Source organism: Pelodiscus sinensis, chromosome 23 (assembly GCF_049634645.1).
Source record: "Pelodiscus sinensis isolate JC-2024 chromosome 23, ASM4963464v1, whole genome shotgun sequence".
Taxonomy (NCBI): domain Eukaryota; kingdom Metazoa; phylum Chordata; order Testudines; family Trionychidae; genus Pelodiscus; species Pelodiscus sinensis.
Genome location: NC_134733.1, coordinates 4,615,740 through 4,627,923, shown reverse-complemented (window position 1 = coordinate 4,627,923; position 12,184 = coordinate 4,615,740). Strand labels below are relative to the sequence as shown.

The window sequence follows — 12,184 nt, the reverse complement described above, 5'->3', positions numbered from 1 at the left end:
CCCTTCCTAAGGCTGGAGCCAGCTCCATCCCTGGGGAGGCTGACATTGGCTGTCTGGCTGCTCCAAGGGTGGGTGGGACTCAAACCCATCACCCTGTGCTCCCCTGGCCAATGCCCTATCCCCTAGGCCACCCCTCCCCTCTTCAGGGCATCCTGTATCCTGCCTTCCTAATGCCAGAGCCTCCTCCATCCCTGTGGCAACTGGTGTTGTCCCCCCCAGCCGCTGCCTGGGTGGGATCGAGCCTCCAGGTCTATCCGTCCCCGCCGTGTCGGGGGGCTCGGCCCTGGGGCAGCGCGGGGTCAGAGTTCAGGGGGGCTGGGGCTCTGGTGGCACCGGGCCCCCAGCCACAAGCAGCCAGGGGACATGGCCACTCCATGGGAAGGACTCAGGAGCTCAGCTCTTCCCCACACCGCCCCCCTTCCTCCTGCCCCTGTTGCCATGGAGAGCGGCTGAGGCCTGCAGCTCCTGACCTGCCAAGGCTGTTTCCCAGGAGCGGGAGGAGGCAGGGCCAGGCCAGCCCGGCTGGAGCTGCCATTGGCGGGGCCCCGCACGTGAGCCGCGCTGGAATGCTAATGAATTATGGCATTTTCCTCCCTCCTCGGCTGGCTGACGGGAGAGGCAGCAGGAGAGCAGGGCACCGCCAGGCGCCGGGCAAGGTGGGCGAGGCGCTGGAGCCCGGGCGCGCTGGCTCAATCTGAGCTCAGCTGGCTGCAGGTCCCTTGCCTGGGGGAGCCTGGCCGGAGCCCACGGCACCCACAAGCACCTCCAGCGTAACCCCGTCATGGCCGGGGGGAGCCGCACGCCAAGCTGGCTGGCGCATGCCCTGCACCCGCGCAGGCGGCAGGTACGTACCGCCAGGCCTCGGCTGGGCCGCGGGGTTCGCACCCCCCTGCAGCCTTCCGGCGCCTGCAGGCTGGGTGCCGGGCGCCAGAGCGCGAGCCGGAGTTGGCTGGGCCCAGGGTGCGGACGGGAGCCATGTCCGTCGGCTAGACGAGGCAGCTGGGAGACCAGACGCGAGGTTCTTGCCCGAGCTCTGCCCCCGAGTCGCTGCCCCGCTCTGTGCCTCAGTTTCTCCGCTCGTTAAATGGGGGTGACCATTCTGGCCCAGCTTTGCCAGGCACCTGGAAAGGCTGAAATGAAATGCAGCGGCTGGCGCAAAGGAGGGTTCTTACTAGCTACCGTAAGCAGCCACCACAGGTACGGGTGAGGTGTCAGCTACTAAAGACAGGCCTGTAATTAAAGGCTGAACATGAGTCTAGCGGGAATGACAGTGTCACTTGAAAGCAGCGAGCTAGGACGGGGCATGCCTCCTGGAGGGACGTTCACTCGCACTCATTCCTCTGGACGCGTGCGCTGGCTGAGGGCTGCAAAGGGTTAATGTTTAATCCTGTCTGCTTGATGCCCTTTCTCTGCTGCCCTCCCTTCCCCCTATGGCAGCTGATTAGCTCCTGTCTGCAAGGACCCTGCCGTGGGGACAACTCCGACTCGATGGGGGAAAGGGAGCCAGCCCGGCCGGCTGTGGTTCTGACAGCTCCGGGGAGCATTTTGCTTTGGTCCCCAGCATGGCTGGGAGCCAGTCGGAGCCAGTGGGCGAAGGGAGCTTTGTGGCTCCAGGGTTGATGGTGGTTCGTTGTGTCTCCACGTGCTCCTGATGGAGATAAGCCAACCCTGGCTCCTTCCCTGCACTCGCCTTCGCCCAGCCGCAGCCCCGGGCACGCAGTGGATGAAACCCTGGGGTGGATCCTGCCTTGTAGCCGCAGTGCCCCTTGTGTGCTAAGGCATTTGTGGTTCTTGGGCATTCCCAGCAAAGTGCTGGTAGATTAAACCCTTCACCACATGGCTCTTGGCTCCCTGTCTAACCATCACCAGGCGGATTTGAGCCTGGGACCTCTGGAGCTTAGTATAGGAGCCCCTACCCTCGGAGCTAAAAGCCAGCTGGCTCCCAGCCTGTGCTGTAGAGGTCTCTTGGTCTTATCCGTTCCTGTGCATGGGACAGTGACCCACACTGGGTGTGTGGGTTACACCTGCCCTAGCCCACCTGGTTTGCTTTATGGCAACCTGTCCCAGCTGCAATGTTTGAGCCATGGCACGGCACAGATCCGGGCAATCAACGTGTGTGTTCATAGCTGACCTTTAAGGTATCTCAAGGGTCTCCTCCCTGCCCCGAGTTAGGACCCTGAGGCTTTGTGAGAGCTGTTTGCTGGATGAGCAGGTGATGGGTTTCACGCTTGGCCTGGAGCATTCTCCACTAGACTTACGGGACGATTAGATCAGCAGGATGCTCCAGGACATCTCTAGGGCATGGCCAAGGTGAGGGCCCTTCCTTCTGGTAGTGGATCTGCTTAGAGTAACCCCCCTTCCGGAGGGAAGAGACAAGCAAGTGGCTGGTTTCCCTACAACGCCCATTCTCTGTCGCTCCTCGCTCTGGGGATCTCCGGTGACACTCTCAGAACTTGGGCTAGGAAGGTCTCTCCTGGGCGCAGGCCTGGGCCTCTGGCAGGCCAGAATCTGGCCCCAGCCCTGGGATCTCCTCACCCTGCTGGGCCTCAACTTTGGCATCCACGCAATGAAGTGAGTGACACTTCCCCACTGGGCTGCAAGGCCGCTGTGCCCACAGAACACAGACGGGGCATTTGCTGTTTCATCCTATATTGGGCCCTCGCGGGTGCAGGCCCTGCCAAAGCCAGCACGTGACTAAGGCGTGAGGCTGAGCAGTGACAGAGCGGGCTGGGATGTGCCTGCGTCTTGCTGGACACGTTTTCTACCACGTTTGGCTTTATTTCCACTCGAGAGAATCGATCCTGGGGGCTCTCGTCATGGCCGCTTGCTTCTTCACAGCGTGGACACCCCAAGCCCAGCTCTCCTGCCCTGTGCCTCCCTGACGCCCCCGGAGACTTGCCCAGGAAAGGGCTGAAGGGTTCATTGTGCACTCACTGGGCTTGGTGGCAAAGCACCCAAGGGCTTCGCTAGCTGCAGAATCTCTTCAGGAGCACAGGCCAGCCAGTCAAGCCCTGGGGTGAGAGGAGGCATACGTGGGTCACCTTGGAGCCTGAGACAGAGGTCCCAAGATGTGGCTTCGATAAGCAAGCTCTTTGGGCCCAGTTTGGGCTGAGGCTCTGGCCTTGGCCTCCATTTTCTCCTGCTTTTCCCACTGAGACCCAAAAGCTGGTTCCAAGAAGCAAAATCCATTCTGCTGGAAGCCCCGGGCCCTGACAGATTGTCTCCCCCCCTGGCCTCCCAGACGGCGAGATCGCCTGGGATGTGATCGGAGGTCTGTGAGCCCGGGCCGGGTGTTCCCTGTGGAGCTCTGCCTCTGGAATTCATGTCCTTGCTGGCTGGGCTGTGCCCGGGTTGGTTGGCCTTCGGGCGTGTGTGGGGCATGTCCACTCCAGAGCCTCCCCAGCCCGGCTGATAGATGAGGAAGCTGGACTGCGCGTGTCAGCTTATTGCAAGAGAGCAGCATGGTGAGAGGAGCTGGCTGGGGCTGAGAGTGAGTGGGAAGGCATTTGCCCATGGTCGTGGATGGGATTAGATCTGGTCCCACAGCTAATGCCCTAGCTTTAGACCACTCTGCAGGGAGAATGTTCCGCAGCTAACAACAATCCAGGAAGGGTTTCATTAGCTAAATGCTAATGAAAATCTTTGGTTCTAGTGTAAAAATACAGAGCAGGAAAAGACCCAGAGGAGCGGAGGAAGGGACTGCTGGGTCTAGTTCGGGGGGGGGGGGAGCTGGCAAAGGAAGGAAGCAACACCAAAAGGGTGGCTATGTCTAGACTATGGGGATTTTCCAGGATACAGGAGGTATCCTGGAAAAACTCTGCTGTCTAGGGAATTTGTTCTTCCGCTTTTTTTGTGGAAGAGCTGACGTGCTCTTTCGGAAGCCCTGTCTTCCTCCTCCCACGAGGAAGAAGGGCTCTTCCAAAAGAGGGTTTTTTCTCCAAAAAAAATTTGGTCCAATGTAGACAGGCCAAATTTCAGAAAAGCTTCTTCTGAAAAAAACTATCAGAAAAAGGTACACAAATTGTGGAGCGCAATGTGCGTTCCTTTTTCCGATCAAGCCCCATAGTGTAGACGTAGCCAGTGACACAATTTTTTCCCTCATGGTATGTTTGAGTAGCATTCAAAAGGCAGACGGGCCCGAGCCTGCGAGGAACTCTGTACCCTCTGCTCCTATTGACTTGGGAGATGAAAGGACATTCGGCACGGTGCCCATGCAGCAAATACTGGAACGGGCCATGTGTGGCTGATCGTACTATCCGGCTTTTTTTAGATCCCAGAGTGTGCGTTCGTGTCCTGGAATTCCGCAGTCAGGGTGTACCTGGAAAGACCGAGATTTTGCTGTCTCTGTGTCTGATCTTTGCCATTGTTCCTTTAAGGCCTCAACATTTTCTGAAGCTCTAATGAGGTTTTACCATGATCTGAGTCTTTTTCTGTTGCTTCTAAAGTATCTTCTCTGAGAGGCAACAATGAAAGGGAGAGAACTTTGTTGAGACGGCTTTGATAAAACCCAAGAGCAAAATTCAATAGCTAAGGCTTGGAAAGCTGGCCTTTGTGCCTGCTGATGAATACAACCTGTAGCACTCAAGCCGTGATAATACAAAGCTCTTATCTAGCACTTTTCAGCCCCAGAGCGTAAAGCACCTTAAGAGCAGGTCAGCATCATTATAGATGGGTAAACTGAGGCACAGAACAGCAACGTGACTGACCCAAGATCATCCAGTGGGACAGTGGCAGAGCCAGGCATAGAAGGCAGGCCTCCTGAATCCTCATCCAGGGCCCGCTGGTTTCCCCTGAGTCCCTAGTGTGGAAATTGGGAACCTCTCGTCTTCCAGAAACAAGGTGCTGCAGCTCAGAAGAAAAAACCTTGGCTGGTTCAAGGGACTGAAAGTCACATGGAAAAGTTCTGTAGCACATTTACAGCAATAGGTCTGTAGAAGTCTAATACAAGTGATAGAAATTGTTCTAGGAGGCCTACACAATTTGATAGACTATGAGATTCTGCCTAAAGCCATTCAATAGAATTCTAGAGCTGGGACTGAATTCTCTAGCATGGGCCAAAAAACCAAAGTGATACAAAAAGGGGTTATTGTCAATTAAACATCTGTGGGCCAGATCAGCTGAGATCCGCTTTTTCAATCATTTCATTGTGCCATGCTAGAAAATTCTATCCCTGCTCTAGGATTTTAAGCCATCATACAGAATTCTATAGACCAGATGCATTACCTAGCTCTATAGATGCTCTGTCAGGAATGCAGTGACTCTGTGTAGTTAACTAGTAAATCAGAGGGGTTGTCGATTCACCTCTAAATTACCTGGAGCCTGGATAAAAATAGAAAAGCGTAAAATAAAATAACAAGCTGTCCTGTGGCTACTTATAGACCAGAGGTGGAGAGCCAGAGGCCAAATGCAGTCCCAGCTTGCTTGGATCCGGCCCCCAGGGTCGCCTCCCCGCCTCCCCCAGCATTGGGGAGCCTGTGCTCATGCTACTTCCCCCCCCCCTGCCCAGCTGATTTTTCTTTGGGTTAGCTGCCCCTGACCCAAAAAAGGTTTCCCACCCTTGTTCTAGACGGTGCATCTTCACTGCACCCATAGCTCAAAATAAGCTGTGCAATTTGATCTACGCAAATTGCATAGCTTATTTCGAGTCCATTTCAAAACAGCTTATTTCGTAATTTGGTGCTGTCTACACCGCGTCAAATATAGAAATAATAAGCAATTTGGGAATGTCCCTTACTCCTTGTGGGACGTTGGAATAGCGAGCCTGTTATATTTCGAAATAATGGGCTTGCTGTTAAGACACGGGATAGCTATTTTGGGATACCTGAGGTATCCCGAAATAGCGCCGCAGTGTAGACATAGCCTAACAGATTTATTTGGGAATAAGGCTTTGTGGGTAATAACCATCTCGTCAGATGCATGAAGTAGGTTTTACCCACAAAAGCTGATGCCCAGTTAAATATGTTAAAAGGTATGTCTACACTAGCTTGTTAGTTTGAGCTAGGTAGGCAAATGAGGGCAACCGGAGTTGCAAATGAAGCCTGGGATTTAACTATCCCGGGCTTCATTTGCATGTTCCCGGGCGCTGCCATTTTTAAATCCCCCTTAGTCCAAACTCCGTGCTCACAGCTACAAGCGGCACGAAGTAGGTAGTTCGAATTAAAGATCCTAATTTGAACTACTGTTTCTCCTTGTGGAATGAGTAACAATAGTTCGAATAAGGATCTTGAATTCGAACTAACTATTCCGTGCTGTGTGTAGGGAGTGCGGACTAAGGGGGATTTAAAAATGGTGGCGCCCGGGAACATGCAAATGAAGCCCGGGATATTTAAATCCCAGGCTTCATTTGCAACTCCGGTTGCCCTCATTTGCCTACCTAGCTCGAACTAACGAGCTAGTGTAGACATACCCAAAGTCTCTAAAGTGCCACAGGACTCCTTGATACAGCCTAAAAGAGCTACCCCTCTGAAACTAAAATAGAATAGTCCACCCAGTTCCTAGAAGGCTTGGATCACTTCTTTTACCTGCATGGACTCAACCAGCCACTCAAGGGAGACTAGGCAGCTCTGGTAATTAGCCCCTCGCATACCATCCCTTACAGAGCTAAGCCCGGATTGCAGTGACTGGTTCTGGAAACAACCAGTACAAGGCTGGAGACCAGCATTCCTGGCGATGGAATTGCCTTTGCTGTGGAAAGTGCAGTGCTCTTCTGTGCCCGGGAGGTGCGATGTTGCTGGGCCTCCTGCACCAGGCAGTGCCAGGCCTTGTCGGACTCTCTACAGCACCCTGAATGTTGTAGGGGCTGTGGAAGGATTTGATGCTGTGTCCGAATTGCCCCATGGGCTACTGAGGCTGGTATAAAATCGTAGCCTGCCCATTTGTGTCTTTGCACGGACCTCGTGTTACCTTGCACAGGTGCATTCTCCTCTGAGTTCTGCCTGGATCCACTGTTGTTCTTCACTTCCTGTGCCCAGCTAGGGTGCTGTTTGCCACCTGGCACTTCCCACCTCAGCAGTGGCTGCTCTTCCCCAGCGAGGGTACGTCCTGGCCAGGGTCTCCACTGCCCATAGGCCCGTGCAAGTGGGCTGGAAGCTCTGGAGGACCAGAGCGGCAGATTGTGCACTGGGGTAAATGACTTGCCCAGATTCAGACTCACGGGGTATCACATGCTCTGGGACCCTTTGGGGTGGAAGATGCCGTAGAAATGTCAGCTCTTGTGACCAGTTATTCCACAATTCTGAGGCCAGAGGGAAGCGCTGTGCTCATCTGCTCTCACCTCCTGATAACCGAGGCTAGGGAGCTTCCTCACAGTAATCCCTGGAGCAGAGCTTTGAGAAGAGCATCCCACCCCGGTTACACCGTGCCAGCGATGGAGAATCCAGCTTGACCCTGGCCAGTTGTTCCAGTGGTTAGTTACCCTCGCTGTCAGAAATGCACCTTATTGCCAGGCTGAATTAGGGCTGTGAAAGTGTAACCGTGCGCATGGTTAACGTGCGCGATTACACACGGCCCCTCCCCCACGTTGCTGCCTCTGATATCGAGGCAGCAGTGCAAGGGGCGGGACCCAGGAGCTGTCCCCCCCCCCCCCCCCATAACCATGTAACTGCTGGACTTTGCAGGAGCTACACGATGACGCGTTTTAACATCCCTACTCTGAATGAGTTGAGCCCCTGGCTAGAAGTTGAAGCTCCTTTTAGAGCTGCCTCTGCCAGATGGAAGAGCCCGTTACCAAATCTCCCTTCCCTGGGTGGATCCTTGAAGGCTGAGATCAACTCACCCCCTCACCTCCCCGTAGCTCAGTGAAACCCATGGAGCCAGCGGTGCTGTCAGCCCTTGGAGACAACATCAGCTCTTTGTCCTGCCAGCCTGAACTTGGGGGCTTGAGAGATGACCAGGTGGCATCAGGGCCAGGATGGGGCTTTCCTGCTGGATCCAGCAACAAGATGGAGGCCTGTTCCCCAGAGTCAGACTCTGCTCCCCTTGAGCTGGGACAGCTGATGGCTCCACATGGGCTACAGCCCAACTAGGGGTGTTAAATATCGGTTCATTGAATAGTCGAGTAACCAGTTCTTATTGGTTAGTCGACTAGTCTATAGTCCCGTGGGCAGGGGCGGCAACCGCTGTATCTGAGGCAACAGCGCAGGGTGGCAGGCGGGAGCTGGTCCATGAGAGGATCCGGTTTAAAAACCAGCTCCCCTTGTGGACCAGCTGCCTGTCACCCAGTGCTGCTGCCTCTGATAAGGAGGCAGCAATGTGGGCTGGCAGCAGCTCCTGTCTAAGGTGGGTCTGAGCGCCTGGACCCAGCATGAGCCAGAACTGAGCCGGGCTGCCTGCCTGGTTGGCTCCTAATACACTTTAAATGCAGAGCCGCAGCAGGAGTAGGCTCTGGACCCGGTGTAAGCCAGAACCGAGCCGGGCTGCTGGCCAGCCTGCTACAAAATTTACCAGCAAGGGTGGGGGAGGGCGGAATGCGGATAGGTTAATGCTCTAGACTATCAGCTTTTGCTAATCGGTTAATCGACTACACCGGTACGTCCCTAAGCCAAACCCCAGGGCGTGTAGAATGCAGCTGCCCATCCCAGTCATGCCCAGGCAGGACCCCAGTGCACTGTGACCTGTATCGGCTGCCTGTGCTCTCTGCAGTCTGAGCTGGAGAGGGCCTGGTGCCCCACTGCTATTTTGTAAGCATGAGTGGGTTCCCTGGGGACAGGGGAGGGGGCTGTGGGCACAGCACCCCCTGCACAAGAGCCTCTTCCTCGCAACCCTGGATGCCAACCGGCTGGAATCGTTGCTGCAGGACTTCTCGTTCCCCGCCGAGAAGCGGGCAGGCTGCGTGGGTGGCAGGGCAGCCTGTTCTGGCACAGCTAGTTGGCGAGGTTTGCTGTAGGGCTGGGGCTGACGCTGGGTGGGTCTCTGCAGCTGAGCACGGCTGGGAAAGGGCCTGGAGCTGACGTAGCCCTGAGAGCTGCGGGGCAGGGCCCTTTTTCAGCAAATCCAAAGGCTGGAGGGAGGCTGGCCCAGTGGGCGGCACATTCACCTGAGCTGCTAGGAAGAGGTGAGCTCTGCCCCAGGTTCCCTGTGTGCCCTTGAGGGATTCATTGCAGCTCTGTGCCTCAGTTTCCCACCTGCGCAGTGGGGCTGATAGGCCTAGTTCACCAGGGTATTGGAGGATAAATGCATTACAGATTGTGAAGTGCTCCAACATGGCAGTGATGGTGGCCACGGGAGTACCTGACAGAGGGGAAATGAAGAATTTCAGCCCTGCTCCTGAGAGCTCTCAGTACCTGCTCAGGAGGGCCAGGTCCCTGCGCTAGGTGTCTGCCTGTCACCAAACCGCATGTGAACTGGGCCAGGACACCGGGCGTTGCGAAGGGAGTCTGCAGAGAGGCGTCACTGGAACGAGCCGGGCAGAAGCATGTCTGTTTGCTTGACTGCCAGCCGCCTGTGCTGAGGGAGGGGAGCTTTGTAGTAGGGACTTCCTTTCTGCGTGAGGAGAGCAGGGTGACTGTCTCTGAGGAGAAGCGAATGTGTGCAAGGTCCCTGCACAGCGGGGAGTCGCTAATCCATACAGTCAGTGCCTGCTTCTTCCTTGGTGTGGCTAGGGCTAGGACCCCAAAGCCCATCCATCTTTTCCTGCCGGCCTCCCTTTGCCCCTAAAACAGACCCCCCCGGGGAACTGCCACCACCTGACTCCCCTTGGGAAATGGGAAAACATAAACTACCCCTCTAGGAAACTCACCCCCTTTGCCAAAACCAGCCCCTCCCGCATCTGCTAGCTGCTTACTGCTCCCCCTCATGAGCAGGGCCTATTGGAAAAGAACGGAAAGAGAGGGAGTGCCCAGCGCACAGCCTGTGGTGCCAGGCAAGCCTGCTCCGCTCGCCCTGGTGCCAGGTCCCACGAAGGCCTCTCCTGGGCTCTCTGTGGCATGGGGCTGGCTAGCCCGGCTCCTGGGCGCTGTCCATGGTACACTGGTGTGGTCAGAGGTGCCCTGCAGTGCTGTCCGTGGTACATGGACACAGGCTGCGCCAAGGGCCCTAGTCACATGTCAGGCCGTGACTCCTGGCTGTGACATGCAGCCCTCCCCATGGCCCTGCCTGTGGCACATCGATCCAGCCCACAGTGCTCTTCGTGGCACAGTGTCCTGGCACGGGGTGCCCTGATGCTCTGCATGGGGTGCTGTCAGTGCCTACACACAAGCCACAAGGCTTTTGGTGGGATATAAATTAACCACGTGGGGATGCCATGGTGAGATGTAGGCCGTGGTGTGTAGCCACATGCTGTTCTTCAACTGTCGGTGCAGCCCACGGAGGGGGTCTCCCACGGCTAGATACAGGCCACGATGTGTAGCCACCCGGTGTTCTCTAGGAGTGTCAGTGCAACCCACGGGGGTCTCCCACAGCGAGATACAGGCCACAGTGGATAGCCATATGATGTTCTCCAGGTGCGTTGGTGCAGTCCATGGGGGTCTCCCACAGCGAGATACAGGCCACAGTGGGTGGCCATACTGTGTTCTCCAGGTGCGTTGGTGCAGCCCACGGGGGTCTCCCACAGCGAGATACAGGCCACAGTGGGTGGCCATACGGTGTTCTCCAGGCGTGTTGGTGCAGCCCACGGGGGTCTCGCACAGTGAGATTCAGGGCGTGGTGGGTGGCCATACTGTGTTCTCCAGGTGCGTTGGTGCAGCCCCCGGGGGTCTCCCACAGCGAGATTCAGGGCATGGTGGGTGGCCATACTGTGTTCTCCAGGTGCGTTGGTGCAGCCCACAGGGGTCTCCCACAGTGAGATACAGGGCGTGGTGCACTCAGAAGCATGTAAATGCTCCCGATGGTACACAACTGCAGTGCTGATCTCTCCTGAGCTCTCTGGCCTCACCTGCCATCTCTTCTGGAAATAAGGGGCTCTCAGTGTTCCCATTGGCAGGCACCTGGGGGCTGTTTGCTGTTCCTCCATTCAGGGTCTGATGGGGAGAATGGCGGCAGAGGTGCAGCCGGGTTGCTGCCAGGATATGAGAGAAACCAGAGGGAGGAGGTTCTATCTTTTATTGGAGCCGTGTCTCTTGGTGGCCACAGAGAGCTCTGCTCCGTGGGTGGGACTGTCCGTGGCTTCCAGGCTGAAATTCTTAGCAGCCCAGAATGTGCGTCTCTAAGCAGAACAGGCCCAGTGTCCATGTGCAGAGTCGTCAGGAGCGTGCGATCTGGCGCGGCCCCGCCTGGGTCTGCTGAGGCGGCTGGTCGCAGTGATGGTGCTGGGAACGGGAGCACAGAAATCTGCTTAATGTGGGAAGGGGACGATCAGGGCTTTGCACAAGTGACACGGTTCCCAGGGCTGCTCTGCCCTTTGACCCCTCTCGGTGGGAGCACCACCCGGGCCAATGTGGCTGAGATTTCCCTGTGGTAGGTACCGACCCTTTCCTCTGTCTGGGTGAATGGATCCGCCTCGCTTCCCCCGTGGTGCCAGCCCTGCAAGCCGGAACTTGGGGTGGGGAGCCTCAGCCCGGGGGCCAGCTGCAGCCCCCAGCTTGCCTTGACCCGGCCCCCCAAGGCTCAAGCATTGGGGAGCCCACTCTGGCACTCCAGCCATTCCTCCCCCTGCATCTCACTTGTGTGCGGCCCCTGACTGATTTTTCTGGGGGTCAGTGGCCCCCAACCCCAAAGAGGTCCCCCTCCCGCCGTAACAGGAAAGGTCTCTCACCTCCAGGCCAGGATGGGTAGGAAGCTGCAGGATTCGATTTTTCCCTTTGCCCCTCGTACCCTGGGCCTTCGATCCCCAAAGGTACCGAAACACCTGAGTCTCACTGACATCGGTGGGAGTTTGGTGCCCAAATATCTTTGGGGATCTGGGCCCTGCTGCAGTGAACAGGCCAAGGCCTGCGCCGGAGGTAAGGGCTGGGCCTAGCTCCCGCTCACTGACGTGGCTGCACTTTGGCGTAACCGCCATGCTGGCATCAGCCTGGTGCACAGGGGCACTGAGGCAGGCTGCAGAGGGGGCTGTTTGCCCAGCACTGCTGTTCCCATTCGAGGGGGGCGGCGAGGGCCATATGTCCGATGGGCAGGTCCCTAAGCTCTGCGCAGCCTGGGAACCGGCCCAGCAGCCCTCGGGGGGACCAGGGACTGCAATGCTGCACCGCACGCAGGCCCTGTGGCAATGGCAGGCAGGGCGCGAGGGCAGCAGCAGGTTGGAATGGCC

General features: G+C 56.8%; 1 protein-coding gene across 4 annotated transcripts in view; it reads left to right on the top strand.

Moving 5' to 3' along the window:
• Positions 1-595: 595 nt before the first annotated feature.
• Positions 596-12,184, top strand: part of PHC2 (polyhomeotic homolog 2) — a 118,235-nt gene continuing 106,646 nt past the window's right edge. For all 4 annotated transcript variants that reach the window (XM_075906850.1, XM_075906849.1, XM_075906847.1 and 1 more), the window contains exon 1: positions 596-844. The gene's annotated coding sequence lies outside the window, so the exon portion shown is untranslated. The remainder of the gene's footprint in view (positions 845-12,184) is intronic.